General features: G+C 45.8%; 47 pseudogenes; all 47 read left to right on the forward strand.

The window, feature by feature from the left end:
- The first annotated feature begins 62 nt into the window (after nt 1-62).
- On the forward strand, nt 63-181 carry LOC140084412 (5S ribosomal RNA; annotated as a pseudogene).
- A 70-nt stretch (nt 182-251) lies between these two features.
- On the forward strand, nt 252-370 carry LOC140094344 (5S ribosomal RNA; annotated as a pseudogene).
- An 810-nt stretch (nt 371-1180) lies between these two features.
- LOC140083492 (5S ribosomal RNA) lies at nt 1181-1299 on the forward strand (annotated as a pseudogene).
- A 70-nt stretch (nt 1300-1369) lies between these two features.
- Nucleotides 1370-1488, forward strand: LOC140080945 (5S ribosomal RNA; annotated as a pseudogene).
- Nucleotides 1489-1558: 70 nt separating this feature from the next.
- Nucleotides 1559-1677, forward strand: LOC140092372 (5S ribosomal RNA; annotated as a pseudogene).
- Nucleotides 1678-1747: 70 nt separating this feature from the next.
- Nucleotides 1748-1866, forward strand: LOC140101809 (5S ribosomal RNA; annotated as a pseudogene).
- Nucleotides 1867-1936: 70 nt separating this feature from the next.
- LOC140096103 (5S ribosomal RNA) lies at nt 1937-2055 on the forward strand (annotated as a pseudogene).
- Nucleotides 2056-2306: 251 nt separating this feature from the next.
- Nucleotides 2307-2425, forward strand: LOC140080946 (5S ribosomal RNA; annotated as a pseudogene).
- Nucleotides 2426-2495: 70 nt separating this feature from the next.
- Nucleotides 2496-2614, forward strand: LOC140092374 (5S ribosomal RNA; annotated as a pseudogene).
- A 70-nt stretch (nt 2615-2684) lies between these two features.
- LOC140082864 (5S ribosomal RNA) lies at nt 2685-2803 on the forward strand (annotated as a pseudogene).
- Nucleotides 2804-2873: 70 nt separating this feature from the next.
- Nucleotides 2874-2992, forward strand: LOC140100890 (5S ribosomal RNA; annotated as a pseudogene).
- Nucleotides 2993-3251: 259 nt separating this feature from the next.
- Nucleotides 3252-3370, forward strand: LOC140084413 (5S ribosomal RNA; annotated as a pseudogene).
- Nucleotides 3371-3440: 70 nt separating this feature from the next.
- Nucleotides 3441-3559, forward strand: LOC140100891 (5S ribosomal RNA; annotated as a pseudogene).
- Nucleotides 3560-3629: 70 nt separating this feature from the next.
- On the forward strand, nt 3630-3748 carry LOC140086947 (5S ribosomal RNA; annotated as a pseudogene).
- Nucleotides 3749-3818: 70 nt separating this feature from the next.
- On the forward strand, nt 3819-3937 carry LOC140087873 (5S ribosomal RNA; annotated as a pseudogene).
- A 440-nt stretch (nt 3938-4377) lies between these two features.
- LOC140080947 (5S ribosomal RNA) lies at nt 4378-4496 on the forward strand (annotated as a pseudogene).
- Nucleotides 4497-4566: 70 nt separating this feature from the next.
- LOC140100892 (5S ribosomal RNA) lies at nt 4567-4685 on the forward strand (annotated as a pseudogene).
- Nucleotides 4686-4755: 70 nt separating this feature from the next.
- On the forward strand, nt 4756-4874 carry LOC140100893 (5S ribosomal RNA; annotated as a pseudogene).
- Nucleotides 4875-4944: 70 nt separating this feature from the next.
- LOC140100896 (5S ribosomal RNA) lies at nt 4945-5063 on the forward strand (annotated as a pseudogene).
- A 259-nt stretch (nt 5064-5322) lies between these two features.
- LOC140084414 (5S ribosomal RNA) lies at nt 5323-5441 on the forward strand (annotated as a pseudogene).
- Nucleotides 5442-5511: 70 nt separating this feature from the next.
- On the forward strand, nt 5512-5630 carry LOC140100897 (5S ribosomal RNA; annotated as a pseudogene).
- Nucleotides 5631-5700: 70 nt separating this feature from the next.
- On the forward strand, nt 5701-5819 carry LOC140086948 (5S ribosomal RNA; annotated as a pseudogene).
- A 440-nt stretch (nt 5820-6259) lies between these two features.
- Nucleotides 6260-6378, forward strand: LOC140087049 (5S ribosomal RNA; annotated as a pseudogene).
- A 70-nt stretch (nt 6379-6448) lies between these two features.
- On the forward strand, nt 6449-6567 carry LOC140095365 (5S ribosomal RNA; annotated as a pseudogene).
- Nucleotides 6568-6637: 70 nt separating this feature from the next.
- LOC140086949 (5S ribosomal RNA) lies at nt 6638-6756 on the forward strand (annotated as a pseudogene).
- Nucleotides 6757-7574: 818 nt separating this feature from the next.
- Nucleotides 7575-7693, forward strand: LOC140096982 (5S ribosomal RNA; annotated as a pseudogene).
- Nucleotides 7694-7952: 259 nt separating this feature from the next.
- Nucleotides 7953-8071, forward strand: LOC140100898 (5S ribosomal RNA; annotated as a pseudogene).
- A 70-nt stretch (nt 8072-8141) lies between these two features.
- On the forward strand, nt 8142-8260 carry LOC140100899 (5S ribosomal RNA; annotated as a pseudogene).
- A 70-nt stretch (nt 8261-8330) lies between these two features.
- On the forward strand, nt 8331-8449 carry LOC140080949 (5S ribosomal RNA; annotated as a pseudogene).
- Nucleotides 8450-8519: 70 nt separating this feature from the next.
- Nucleotides 8520-8638, forward strand: LOC140100900 (5S ribosomal RNA; annotated as a pseudogene).
- Nucleotides 8639-8708: 70 nt separating this feature from the next.
- Nucleotides 8709-8827, forward strand: LOC140100901 (5S ribosomal RNA; annotated as a pseudogene).
- Nucleotides 8828-8897: 70 nt separating this feature from the next.
- On the forward strand, nt 8898-9016 carry LOC140089017 (5S ribosomal RNA; annotated as a pseudogene).
- Nucleotides 9017-9086: 70 nt separating this feature from the next.
- Nucleotides 9087-9205, forward strand: LOC140080950 (5S ribosomal RNA; annotated as a pseudogene).
- A 259-nt stretch (nt 9206-9464) lies between these two features.
- On the forward strand, nt 9465-9583 carry LOC140100902 (5S ribosomal RNA; annotated as a pseudogene).
- A 70-nt stretch (nt 9584-9653) lies between these two features.
- Nucleotides 9654-9772, forward strand: LOC140080951 (5S ribosomal RNA; annotated as a pseudogene).
- A 70-nt stretch (nt 9773-9842) lies between these two features.
- On the forward strand, nt 9843-9961 carry LOC140100903 (5S ribosomal RNA; annotated as a pseudogene).
- A 70-nt stretch (nt 9962-10031) lies between these two features.
- On the forward strand, nt 10032-10150 carry LOC140100904 (5S ribosomal RNA; annotated as a pseudogene).
- A 70-nt stretch (nt 10151-10220) lies between these two features.
- LOC140089018 (5S ribosomal RNA) lies at nt 10221-10339 on the forward strand (annotated as a pseudogene).
- Nucleotides 10340-10409: 70 nt separating this feature from the next.
- Nucleotides 10410-10528, forward strand: LOC140088129 (5S ribosomal RNA; annotated as a pseudogene).
- A 70-nt stretch (nt 10529-10598) lies between these two features.
- LOC140080952 (5S ribosomal RNA) lies at nt 10599-10717 on the forward strand (annotated as a pseudogene).
- A 70-nt stretch (nt 10718-10787) lies between these two features.
- LOC140084415 (5S ribosomal RNA) lies at nt 10788-10906 on the forward strand (annotated as a pseudogene).
- Nucleotides 10907-10976: 70 nt separating this feature from the next.
- On the forward strand, nt 10977-11095 carry LOC140086751 (5S ribosomal RNA; annotated as a pseudogene).
- A 70-nt stretch (nt 11096-11165) lies between these two features.
- On the forward strand, nt 11166-11284 carry LOC140098573 (5S ribosomal RNA; annotated as a pseudogene).
- A 70-nt stretch (nt 11285-11354) lies between these two features.
- On the forward strand, nt 11355-11473 carry LOC140100905 (5S ribosomal RNA; annotated as a pseudogene).
- Nucleotides 11474-11732: 259 nt separating this feature from the next.
- On the forward strand, nt 11733-11851 carry LOC140080953 (5S ribosomal RNA; annotated as a pseudogene).
- Nucleotides 11852-12283: 432 nt separating this feature from the next.
- Nucleotides 12284-12402, forward strand: LOC140100908 (5S ribosomal RNA; annotated as a pseudogene).
- Nucleotides 12403-12472: 70 nt separating this feature from the next.
- Nucleotides 12473-12591, forward strand: LOC140100909 (5S ribosomal RNA; annotated as a pseudogene).
- Nucleotides 12592-12645: the final 54 nt, after the last annotated feature.

Genomic DNA, 12645 nt, shown 5'->3' on the forward strand with positions numbered 1-12645 from the left:
CCTGAAAATTGTGTTAGTTTCTCTATGAGATAGTAAAAGAAGGTTCAAACTGAACAGCTGCTGTCAACGGCCATTCTAAGCTGAATGTGCCTGCTCTCGTCAGATCGCAGCATCAATGCAGCTTAAGGCTTGGCAAGTACCAGCATGGGAGACTGGCTGGGAATCCCAAGTTCCGTTGACCTTTTTGAACCTGAAAATTGTGTTAGTTTCTCTATGAGATAGTAAAAGAAGGTTCAAATTGAACTGCTGCTGTCAACAGCCATTCTAAGCTCAATGTGCCTGCTCTCGTCAGATCGCAGGAGCAATGCAGCTTAAGGCTTGGCAAGTACCAGCATGGGAGACTGGCTGGGAATCCCAAGTTCTGTTGACCTTTTTGAACCTGAAAATTGTGTTATTTTCTCTATGAGATAGTAAAAGAAGGTTCAAATTGAACAGCTGCTGTCAACGGCCATTCTAAGCTGAATGTGCCTGCTCTCGTCAGATCGCAGCAGCTTAAGGCTTGGCAAGTACCAGCATGGGAGACTGGCTGGGAATCCCAAGTTCTGTTGACCTTTTTGAACCTGAAAATTGTGTTAGTTTCTCTATGAGATAGTAAAAGAAGGTTCAAATTGAACAGCTGCTGTCAACGGCCATTCTAAGCTGAATGTGCGTGCTCTTGTCGGATCACAGCAGCGATGCGGCTTAAGGCTTGGCAAGTACCAGCATGGGAGACTGGCTGCGAATTCCAAGTTCCGTTGACCTTTTTGAACCTGAAAATTGTGTTAGTTTCTCTATGAGATAGTAAAAGAAGGTTCAAACTGAACAGCTGCTGTCAACGGCCATTCTAAGCTGAATGTGCCTGCTCTCGTCAGATCGCAGCAGCAATGCAGCTTAAGGCTTGGCAAGTACCAGCATGGGAGACTAGCTGGGAATCCCAAGTTCCGTTGACATTTTTGAACCTGAAAATTGTGTTAGTTTCTCTATGAGATAGTAAAAGAAGGTTCAAACTGAACAGCTGCTGTCAACGGCCATTCTAAGCTGAATGTGCCTGCTCTCGTCAGATCGCAGCAGCTTAAGGCTTGGCAAGTACCAGCATGGGAGACTGGCTGGGAATCCCAAGTTCCGTTGACCTTTTTGAACCTGAAAATTGTGTTAGTTTCTCTATGAGATAGTAAAAGAAGGTTCAAACTGACCAGCTGCTGTCAACGGCCATTCTAAGCTGAATGTGCCTGCTCTCGTCAGATCGCAGCAGCAATGCAGCTTAAGGCTTGGCAAGTACCAGCATGGGAGACTGGCTGGGAATCCCAAGTTTCGTTGACCTTTTTGAACCTGAAGATTGTGTTAGTTTCTCTATGAGATAGTAAAAGAAAGTAGAAATTAGGCAGCTGCTGTCAACGGCCATTCTAAGCTGAATGTGCCTGCTCTCGTCAGATCGCAGCAGCAATGCAGCTTAAGGCTTGGCAAGTACCAGCATGGGAGACTGGCTGGGAATCCCAAGTTCTGTTGACCTTTTTGAACCTGAAAATTGTTAGTTTCTCTGTCAAAGATGGTAAAAGAAGGTTCAAATTGAACAGCTGCTGTCAACGGCCATTCTAAGCTGAATGTGCCTGCTCTCGTCAGATGGCAGCAGCAATGCAGCTTAAGGCTTGGCAAGTACCAGCATGGGAGACTGGCTGGGAATCCCAAGTTCCGTTGACCTTTTTGAACCTGAAAATTGTGTTAGTTTCTCTATGAGATAGTAAAAGAAGGTTCAAATTGAACAGCTGCTGTCAACGGCCATTCTAAGCTGAATGTGCCTGCTCTCGTCAGATCGCAGCAGCAATGCAGCTTAAGGCTTGGCAAGTACCAGCATAGGAGACTGGCTGGGAATCCCAAGTTCCGTTGACCTTTTTGAACCTGAAAATTGTGTTAGTTTCTCTATGAGATAGTAAAAGAAGGTTCAAATTGAACAGCTGCTGTCAACAGCCAATCTAAGCTGAATGTGCCTGCTCTCGTCAGATCGCAGCAGCAATGCAGCTTAAGGCTTGGCAAGTACCAGCATGGGAGACTGGCTGGGAATCCCAAGTTCTGTTGAACTTTTTGAACCTGAAAATTGTGTTAGTTTCTCTATGAGATAGTAAAAGAAGGTTCAAATTGAACAGCTGCTGTCAACGGCCATTCTAAGCTGAATGTGCCTGCTCTCGTCAGATCGCAGCAGCTTAAGGCTTGGCAAGTACCAGCATGGGAGACTGGCTGGGAATCCCAAGTTTCGTTGACCTTTTTGAACCTGAAAATTGTGTTAGTTTCTCTATGAGATAGTAAAAGAAGGTTCAAACTGAACAGCTGCTGTCAACGGCCATTCTAAGCTGAATGTGCCTGCTCTCGTCAGATCGCAGCAGCAATGCAGCTTAAGGCTTGGCAAGTACCAGCATGGGAGACTGGCTGGGAATCCCAAGTTCTGTTGACCTTTTTGAACCTGAAAATTGTTAGTTTCTCTGTCAAAGATGGTAAAAGAAGGTTCAAATTGAACAGCTGCTGTCAACGGCCATTCTAAGCTGAATGTGCCTGCTCTCGTCAGATGGCAGCAGCAATGCAGCTTAAGGCTTGGCAAGTACCAGCATGGGAGACTGGCTGGGAATCCCAAGTTCCGTTGACCTTTTTGAACCTGAAAATTGTGTTAGTTTCTCTATGAGATAGTAAAAGAAGGTTCAAATTGAACAGCTGCTGTCAATGGCCATTCTAAGCTGAATGTGCCTGCTCTCGTCAGATCGCAGCAGCAATGCAGCTTAAGGCTTGGCAAGTACCAGCATGGGAGACTGGCTGGGAATCCCAAGTTCCGTTGACCTTTTTGAACCTGAAAATTGTGTTAGTTTCTCTATGAGATAGTAAAAGAAGGTTCAAATTGAACAGCTGCTGTCAACGGCCATTCTAAGCTGAATGTGCCTGCTCTCGTCAGATCGCAGCAGCAATGCAGCTTAAGGCTTGGCAAGTACCAGCATGGGAGACTGGCTGGGAATCCCAAGTTCCGTTGACCTTTTTGAACCTGAAAATTGTGTTAGTTTCTCTATGAGATAGTAAAAGAAGGTTCAAATTGAACAGCTGCTGTCAACGGCCATTCTAAGCTGAATGTGCGTGCTCTTGTCGGATCACAGCAGCGATGCGGCTTAAGGCTTGGCAAGTACCAGCATGGGAGACTGGCTGCGAATCCCAAGTTCCGTTGACCTTTTTGAACCTGAAAATTGTGTTAGTTTCTCTATGAGATAGTAAAAGAAGGTTCAAACTGAACAGCTGCTGTCAACGGCCATTCTAAGCTGAATGTGCCTGCTCTCGTCAGATCGCAGCATCAATGCAGCTTAAGGCTTGGCAAGTACCAGCATGGGAGACTGGCTGGGAATCCCAAGTTCCGTTGACCTTTTTGAACCTGAAAATTGTGTTAGTTTCTCTATGAGATAGTAAAAGAAGGTTCAAATTGAACAGCTGCTGTCAACGGCCATTCTAAGCTGAATGTGCCTGCTCTCGTCAGATCGCAGCAGCAATGCAGCTTAAGGCTTGGCAAGTACCAGCATGGGAGACTGGCTGGGAATCCCAAGTTCCGTTGACCTTTTTGAACCTGAAAATTGTGTTAGTTTCTCTATGAGATAGTAAAAGAAGGTTCAAATTGAACAGCTGCTGTCAACGGCCATTCTAAGCTGAATGTGCCTGCTCTCGTCAGATTGCAGCAGCAATGCAGCTTAAGGCTTGGCAAGTACCAGCATGGGAGACTGGCTGGGAATCCCAAGTTCCGTTGACCTTTTTGAACCTGAAAATTGTGTTAGTTTCTCTATGAGATAGTAAAAGAAGGTTCAAATTGAACAGCTGCTGTCAACAGCCAATCTAAGCTGAATGTGCCTGCTCTCGTCAGATCGCAGCAGCAATGCAGCTTAAGGCTTGGCAAGTACCAGCATGGGAGACTGGCTGGGAATCCCAAGTTCTGTTGACCTTTTTGAACCTGAAAATTGTGTTAGTTTCTCTATGAGATAGTAAAAGAAGGTTCAAATTGAACAGCTGCTGTCAACGGCCATTCTAAGCTGAATGTGCCTGCTCTCGTCAGATCGCAGCAGCTTAAGGCTTGGCAAGTACCAGCATGGGAGACTGGCTGGGAATCCCAAGTTCCGATGACCTTTTTGAACCTGAAAATTGTGTTAGTTTCTCTATGAGATAGTAAAAGAAGGTTCAAACTGAACAGCTGCTGTCAACGGCCATTCTAAGCTGAATGTGCCTGCTCTCGTCAGATCGCAGCAGCAATGCAGCTTAAGGCTTGGCAAGTACCAGCATGGGAGACTGGCTGGGAATCCCAAGTTTCATTGACCTTTTTGAACCTGAAAATTGTGTTAGTTTCTCTATGAGATAGTAAAAGAAAGTAGAAATTAGGCAGCTGCTGTCAACGGCCATTCTAAGCTGAATGTGCCTGCTCTCGTCAGATCGCAGCAGCAATGCAGCTTAAGGCTTGGCAAGTACCAGCATGGGAGACTGGCTGGGAATCCCAAGTTCTGTTGACCTTTTTGAACCTGAAAATTGTTAGTTTCTCTGTCAAAGATGGTAAAAGAAGGTTCAAATTGAACAGCTGCTGTCAACGGCCATTCTAAGCTGAATGTGCCTGCTCTCGTCAGATCGCAGCAGCAATGCAGCTTAAGGCTTGGCAAGTACCAGCATGGGAGACTGGCTGGGAATCCCAAGTTCCGTTGACCTTTTTGAACCTGAAAATTGTGTTAGTTTCTCTATGAGATAGTAAAAGAAGGTTCAAATTGAACAGCTGCTGTCAACGGCCATTCTAAGCTGAATGTGCCTGCTCTCGTCAGATCGCAGCAGCAATGCAGCTTAAGGCTTGGCAAGTACCAGCATGGGAGACTGGCTGGGAATCCCAAGTTCCGTTGACCTTTTTGAACCTGAAAATTGTGTTAGTTTCTCTATGAGATAGTAAAAGAAGGTTCAAATTGAACAGCTGCTGTCAACGGCCATTCTAAGCTGAATGTGCCTGCTCTCGTCAGATCGCAGCAGCAATGCAGCTTAAGGCTTGGCAAGTACCAGCATGGGAGACTGGCTGGGAATCCCAAGTTCCGTTGACCTTTTTGAACCTGAAAATTGTGTTAGTTTCTCTATGAGATAGTAAAAGAAGGTTCAAATTGAACAGCTGCTGTCAACGGCCATTCTAAGCTGAATGTGCGTGCTCTTGTCGGATCACAGCAGCGATGCGGCTTAAGGCTTGGCAAGTACCAGCATGGGAGACTGGCTGCGAATCCCAAGTTCCGTTGACCTTTTTGAACCTGAAAATTGTGTTAGTTTCTCTATGAGATAGTAAAAGAAGGTTCAAACTGAACAACTGCTGTCAACGGCCATTCTAAGCTGAATGTGCCTGCTCTCGTCAGATCGCAGCATCAATGCAGCTTAAGGCTTGGCAAGTACCAGCATGGGAGACTGGCTGGGAATCCCAAGTTCCGTTGACCTTTTTGAACCTGAAAATTGTGTTAGTTTCTCTATGAGATAGTAAAAGAAGGTTCAAATTGAACAGCTGCTGTCAACGGCCATTCTAAGCTGAATGTGCCTGCTCTCGTCAGATCGCAGCAGCAATGCAGCTTAAGGCTTGGCAAGTACCAGCATGGGAGACTGGCTGGGAATCCCAAGTTCCGTTGACCTTTTTGAACCTGAAAATTGTGTTAGTTTCTCTATGAGATAGTAAAAGAAGGTTCAAATTGAACAGCTGCTGTCAACGGCCATTCTAAGCTGAATGTGCCTGCTCTCGTCAGATTGCAGCAGCAATGCAGCTTAAGGCTTGGCAAGTACCAGCATGGGAGACTGGCTGGGAATCCCAAGTTCCGTTGACCTTTTTGAACCTGAAAATTGTGTTAGTTTCTCTATGAGATAGTAAAAGAAGGTTCAAATTGAAGAGCAGCTGTGAACAGCCGATCTAAGCTGAATGTGCCTGCTCTCGTCAGATCGCAGCAGCAATGCAGCTTAAGGCTTGGCAAGTACCAGCATGGGAGACTGGCTGGGAATCCCAAGTTTTGTTGACCTTTTTGAACCTGAAAATTGTGTTAGTTTCTCTATGAGATAGTAAAAGAAGGTACAAATTGAACAGCTGCTGTCAACGGCCATTCTAAGCTGAATGTGCCTGCTCTCGTCAGATCGCAGCAGCTTAAGGCTTGGCAAGTACCAGCATGGGAGACTGGCTGGGAATCCCAAGTTCCGTTGACCTTTTTGAACCTGAAAATTGTGTTAGTTTCTCTATGAGATAGTAAAAGAAGGTTCAAACTGAACAGCTGCTGTCAACGGCCATTCTAAGCTGAATGTGCCTGCTCTCGTCAGATCGCAGCAGCAATGCAGCTTAAGGCTTGGCAAGTACCAGCATGGGAGACTGGCTGGGAATCCCAAGTTCTGTCGACCTTTTTGAACCTGAAAATTGTTAGTTTCTCTGTCAAAGATGGTAAAAGAAGGTTCAAATTGAACAGCTGCTGTCAACGGCCATTCTAAGCTGAATGTGCCTGCTCTCGTCAGATGGCAGCAGCAATGCAGCTTAAGGCTTGGCAAGTACCAGCATGGGAGACTGGCTGGGAGTCCCAAGTTCCGTTGACCTTTTTGAACCTGAAAATTGTGTTAGTTTCTCTATGAGATAGTAAAAGAAGGTTCAAATTGAACAGCTGCTGTCAACGGCCATTCTAAGCTGAATGTGCCTGCTCTCGTCAGATTGCAGCAGCAATGCAGCTTAAGGCTTGGCAAGTACCAGCATGGGAGACTGGCTGGGAATCCCAAGTTCCGTTGACCTTTTTGAACCTGAAAATTGTGTTAGTTTCTCTATGAGATAGTAAAAGAAGGTTCAAATTGAACAGCTGCTGTCAACAGCCAATCTAAGCTGAATGTGCCTGCTCTCGTGAGATCGCAGCAGCAATGCAGCTTAAGGCTTGGCAAGTACCAGCATGGGAGACTGGCTGGGAATCCCAAGTTCCGTTGACCTTTTTGAACCTGAAAATTGTGTTAGTTTCTCTATGAGATAGTAAAAGAAGGTTCAAATTGACCAGCTGCTGTCAACGGCCATTCTAAGCTGAATGTGCCTGCTCTCGTCAGATTGCAGCAGCAATGCAGCGTAAGACTTGGCAAGTACCAGCATGGGAGACTGGCTGGGAATCCCAAGTTCCGTTGACCTTTTTGAACCTGAAAATTGTGTTAGTTTCTCTATGAGATAGTAAAAGAAGGTTCAAATTGAACAGCTGCTGTCAACGGCCATTCTAAGCTGAATGTGCCTGCTCTCGTCAGATCGCAGCAGCTTAAGGCTTGGCAAGTACCAGCATGGGAGTCTGGCTGGGAATCCCAAGTTCCGTTGACCTTTTTGAACCTGAAAATTGTGTTAGTTTCTCTATGAGATAGTAAAAGAAGGTTCAAACTGAACAGCTGCTGTCAACGGCCATTCTAAGCTGAATGTGCCTGCTCTCGTCAGATCGCAGCAGCAATGCAGCTTAAGGCTTGGCAAGTACCAGCATGGGAGACTGGCTGGGAATCCCAAGTTCCGTTGACATTTTTGAACCTGAAAATTGTGTTAGTTTCTCTATGAGATAGTAAAAGAAGGTTCAAACTGAACAGCTGCTGTCAACGGCCATTCTAAGCTGAATGTGCCTGCTCTCGTCAGATCGCAGCATCAATGCAGCTTAATGCTTGGCAAGTACCAGCATGGGAGACTGGCTGGGAATCCCAAGTTCCGTTGACCTTTTTGAACCTGAAAATTGTGTTAGTTTCTCTATGAGATAGTAAAAGAAGGTTCAAATTGAACAGCTGCTGTCAACAGCCAATCTAAGCTGAATGTGCCTACTCTCGTCAGATCGCAGCAGCAATGCAGCTTAAGGCTTGGCAAGTACCAGCATGGGAGACTGGCTGGGAATCCCAAGTTCCGTTGACCTTTTTGAACCTGAAAATTGTGTTAGTTTCTCTATGAGATAGTAAAAGAAGGTTCAAAGTGAACAGCTGCTGTCAACGGCCATTCTAAGCTGAATGTGCCTGCTCTCGTCAGATCGCAGCAGCAATGCAGCTTAAGGCTTGGCAAGTACCAGCATGGGAGACTGGCTGGGAATCCCAAGTTCCGTTGACCTTTTTGAACCTGAAAATTGTGTTAGTTTCTCTATGAGATAGTAAAAGAAGGTTCAAATTGAACAGCTGCTGTCAACGGCCATTCTAAGCTGAATGTGCCTGCTCTCGTCAGATCGCAGCAGCAATGCAGCTTAAGGCTTGGCAAGTACCAGCATGGGAGACTGGCTGGGAATCCCAAGTTCCGTTGACCTTTTTGAACCTGAAAATTGTGTTAGTTTCTCTATGAGATAGTAAAAGAAGGTTCAAATTGAACAGCTGCTGTCAACGGCCATTCTAAGCTGAATGTGCCTGCTCTCGTCAGATCGCAGCAGCAATGCAGCTTAAGGCTTGGCAAGTACCAGCATGGGAGACTGGCTGGGAATCCCAAGTTCTGTTGACCTTTTTGAACCTGAAAATTGTGTTAGTTTCTCTATGAGATAGTAAAAGAAGGTTCAAATTGAACAGCTGCTGTCAACGGCCATTCTAAGCTGAATGTGCCTGCTCTCGTCAGATCGCAGCAGCAATGCAGCTTAAGGCTTGGCAAGTACCAGCATGGGAGACTGGCTGGGAATCCCAAGTTCCGTTGACCTTTTTGAACCTGAAAATTGTGTTAGTTTCTCTATGAGATAGTAAAAGAAGGTTCAAATTGAACAGCTGCTGTCAACGGCCATTCTAAGCTGAATGTGCCTGCTCTCGTCAGATCGCAGCAGCAATGCAGCTTAAGGCTTGGCAAGTACCAGCATGGGAGACTGGCTGGGAATCCCAAGTTCCGTTGACCTTTTTGAACCTGAAAATTGTGTTAGTTTCTCTATGAGATAGTAAAAGAAGGTTCAAATTGAACAGCTGCTGTCAACGGCCATTCTAAGCTGAATGTGCCTGCTCTTGTCAGATCGCAGCAGCAATGCAGCTTAAGGCTTGGCAAGTACCAGCATGGGAGACTGGCTGGGAATCCCAAGTTCCGTTGACCTTTTTGAACCTGAAAATTGTTAGTTTCTCTGTCAAAGATGGTAAAAGAAGGTTCAAATTGAACAGCTGCTGTCAACGGCCATTCTAAGCTGAATGTGCCTGCTCTCGTCAGATCGCAGCAGCAATGCAGCTTAAGGCTTGGCAAGTACCAGCATGGGAGACTGGCTGGGAATCCCAAGTTCTGTTGACCTTTTTGAACCTGAAAATTGTGTTAGTTTCTCTATGAGATAGTAAAAGAAGGTTCAAATTGAACAGCTGCTGTCAACAGCCAATCTAAGCTGAATGTGCCTACTCTCGTCAGATCGCAGCAGCAATGCAGCTTAAGGCTTGGCAAGTACCAGCATGGGAGACTGGCTGGGAATCCCAAGTTCCGTTGACCTTTTTGAACCTGAAAATTGTGTTAGTTTCTCTATGAGATAGTAAAAGAAGGTTCAAATTGAACAGCTGCTGTCAACGGCCATTCTAAGCTGAATGTGCCTGCTCTCGTCAGATCGCAGCAGCAATGCAGCTTAAGGCTTGGCAAGTACCAGCATGGGAGACTGGCTGGGAATCCCAAGTTCCGTTGACCTTTTTGAACCTGAAAATTGTGTTAGTTTCTCTATGAGATAGTAAAAGAAGGTTCAAATTGAACAGCTGCTGTCAACGGCCATTCTAAGCTGAATGTGCCTGCTCTCGTCAGATCGCAGCAGCAATGCAGCTTAAGGCTTGGCAAGTACCAGCATGGGAGACTGGCTGGGAATCCCAAGTTCTGTTGACCTTTTTGAACCTGAAAATTGTGTTAGTTTCTCTATGAGATAGTAAAAGAAGGTTCAAATTGAACAGCTGCTGTCAACGGCCATTCTAAGCTGAATGTGCCTGCTCTCGTCAGATCGCAGCAGCAATGCAGCTTAAGGCTTGGCAAGTACCAGCATGGGAGACTGGCTGGGAATCCCAAGTTCCGTTGACCTTTTTGAACCTGAAAATTGTGTTAGTTTCTCTATGAGATAGTAAAAGAAGGTTCAAATTGAACAGCTGCTGTCAACGGCCATTCTAAGCTGAATGTGCCTGCTCTCGTCAGATCGCAGCAGCAATGCAGCTTAAGGCTTGGCAAGTACCAGCATGGGAGACTGGCTGGGAATCCCAAGTTCCGTTGACCTTTTTGAACCTGAAAATTGTGTTAGTTTCTCTATGAGATAGTAAAAGAAGGTTCAAATTGAACAGCTGCTGTCAACGGCCATTCTAAGCTGAATGTGCCTGCTCTTGTCAGATCGCAGCAGCAATGCAGCTTAAGGCTTGGCAAGTACCAGCATGGGAGACTGGCTGGGAATCCCAAGTTCCGTTGACCTTTTTGAACCTGAAAATTGTTAGTTTCTCTGTCAAAGATGGTAAAAGAAGGTTCAAATTGAACAGCTGCTGTCAACGGCCATTCTAAGCTGAATGTGCCTGCCCTCGTCAGATCGCAGCAGCAATGCAGCTTAAGGCTTGGCAAGTACCAGCATGGGAGACTGGCTGGGAATCCCAAGTTCCGTTGACCTTTTTGAACCTGAAAATTGTGTTAGTTTCTCTATGAGATAGTAAAAGAAGGTTCAAATTGAACAGCTGCTGTCAACGGCCATTCTAAGCTGAATGTGCCTGCTCTCGTCAGATCGCAGCAGCAATGCAGCTTAAGGCTTGGCAAGTACCAGCATGGGAGACTGGCTGGGAATCCCAAGTTCTGTTGACCTTTTTGAACCTGAAAATTGTGTTAGTTTCTCTATGAGATAGTAAAAGAAGGTTCAAACTGAACAGCTGCTGTCAACGGCCATTCTAAGCTGAATGTGCCTGCTCTCGTCAGATCGCAGCATCAATGCAGCTTAAGGCTTGGCAAGTACCAGCATGGGAGACTGGCTGGGAATCCCAAGTTCCGTTGACCTTTTTGAACCTGAAAATTGTGTTAGTTTCTCTATGAGATAGTAAAAGAAGGTTCAAATTGAACAGCTGCTGTCAACGACCATTCTAAGCTGAATGTGCCTGCTCTCGTCAGATCGCAGCAGCAATGCAGCTTAAGGCTTGGCAAGTACCAGCATGGGAGACTGGCTGGGAATCCCAAGTTCCGTTGACCTTTTTGAACCTGAAAATTGTGTTAGTTTCTCTATGAGATAGTAAAAGAAGGTTCAAATTGAACAGCTGCTGTCAACGGCCATTCTAAACTGAATGTGCCTGCTCTCGTCAGATTGCAGCAGCAATGCAGCTTAAGACTTGGCAAGTACCAGCATGGGAGACTGGCTGGGAATCCCAAGTTCCGTTGACCTTTTTGAACCTGAAAATTGTGTTAGTTTCTCTATGAGATAGTAAAAGAAGGTTCAAAGTGAACAGCTGCTGTCAACGGCCATTCTAAGCTGAATGTGCCTGCTCTCGTCAGATCGCAGCAGCAATGCAGCTTAAGGCTTGGCAAGTACCAGCATGGGAGACTGGCTGGGAATCCCAAGTTCCGTTGACCTTTTTGAACCTGAAAATTGTGTTAGTTTCTCTATGAGATAGTAAAAGAAGGTTCAAATTGAACAGCTGCTGTCAACGGCCATTCTAAGCTGAATGTGCCTGCTCTTGTCAGATCGCAGCAGCAATGCAGCTTAAGGCTTGGCAAGTACCAGCATGGGAGACTGGCTTGAAATCCCAAGTTCTGTTGACCTTTTTGAACCTGAAAATTGTGTTAGTTTTTCTATGAGATAGTAAAAGAGGGTTCAAATTGAACAGCTGCTGTCAACGGCCATTCTAAGCTGAATGTGCCTGCTCTCGTCAGATCGCAGCAGCAATGCAGCTTAAGGCTTGGCAAGTACCAGCATGGGAGACTGGCTGGGAATCCCAAGTTCTGTTGACCTTTTTGAACCTGAAAATTGTGTTAGTTTCTCTATGAGATAGTAAAAGAAGGTTCAAACTGAACAGCTGCTGTCAACGGCCATTCTAAGCTGAATGTGCCTGCTCTCGTCAGATCGCAGCAGCTTAAGGCTTGGCAAGTACCAGCATGGGAGACTGGCTGGGAATCCCAAGTTCCGTTGACCTTTTTGAACCTGAAAATTGTGTTAGTTTCTCTATGAGATAGTAAAAGAAGGTTCAAATTGAACAGCTGCTGTCAACGGCCATTCTAAGCTGAATGTGCCTGCTCTCGTCAGATCGCAGCAGCTTAAGGCTTGGCAAGTACCAGCATGGGAGACTGGCTGGGAATCCCAAGTTCCGTTGACCTTTTTGAACCTGAAAATTGTGTTAGTTTCTCTATGAGATAGTAAAAGAAGGTTCAAATTGAACAGCTGCTGTCAACGGCCATTCTAAGCTGAATGTGCCTGCTCTCGTCAGATCGCAGCAGCAATGCAGCTTAAGGCTTGGCAAGTACCAGCATGGGAGACTGGCTGGGAATCCCAAGTTCCGTTGACCTTTTTGAACCTGAAAATTGTGTTAGTTTCTCTATGAGATAGTAAAAGAAGGTTCAAATTGAACAGCTGCTGTCAACGGCCATTCTAAGCTGAATGTGCCTGCTCTCGTCAGATCGCAGCAGCAATGCAGCTTAAGGCTTGGCAAGTACCAGCATGGGAGACTGGCTGGGAATCCCAAGTTCCGTTGACCTTTTTGAACCTGAAAATTGTGTTAGTTTCTCTATGAGATAGTAAAAGAAGGTTC

Source organism: Engystomops pustulosus, chromosome 9 (assembly GCF_040894005.1).
Source record: "Engystomops pustulosus chromosome 9, aEngPut4.maternal, whole genome shotgun sequence".
Taxonomy (NCBI): domain Eukaryota; kingdom Metazoa; phylum Chordata; class Amphibia; order Anura; family Leptodactylidae; genus Engystomops; species Engystomops pustulosus.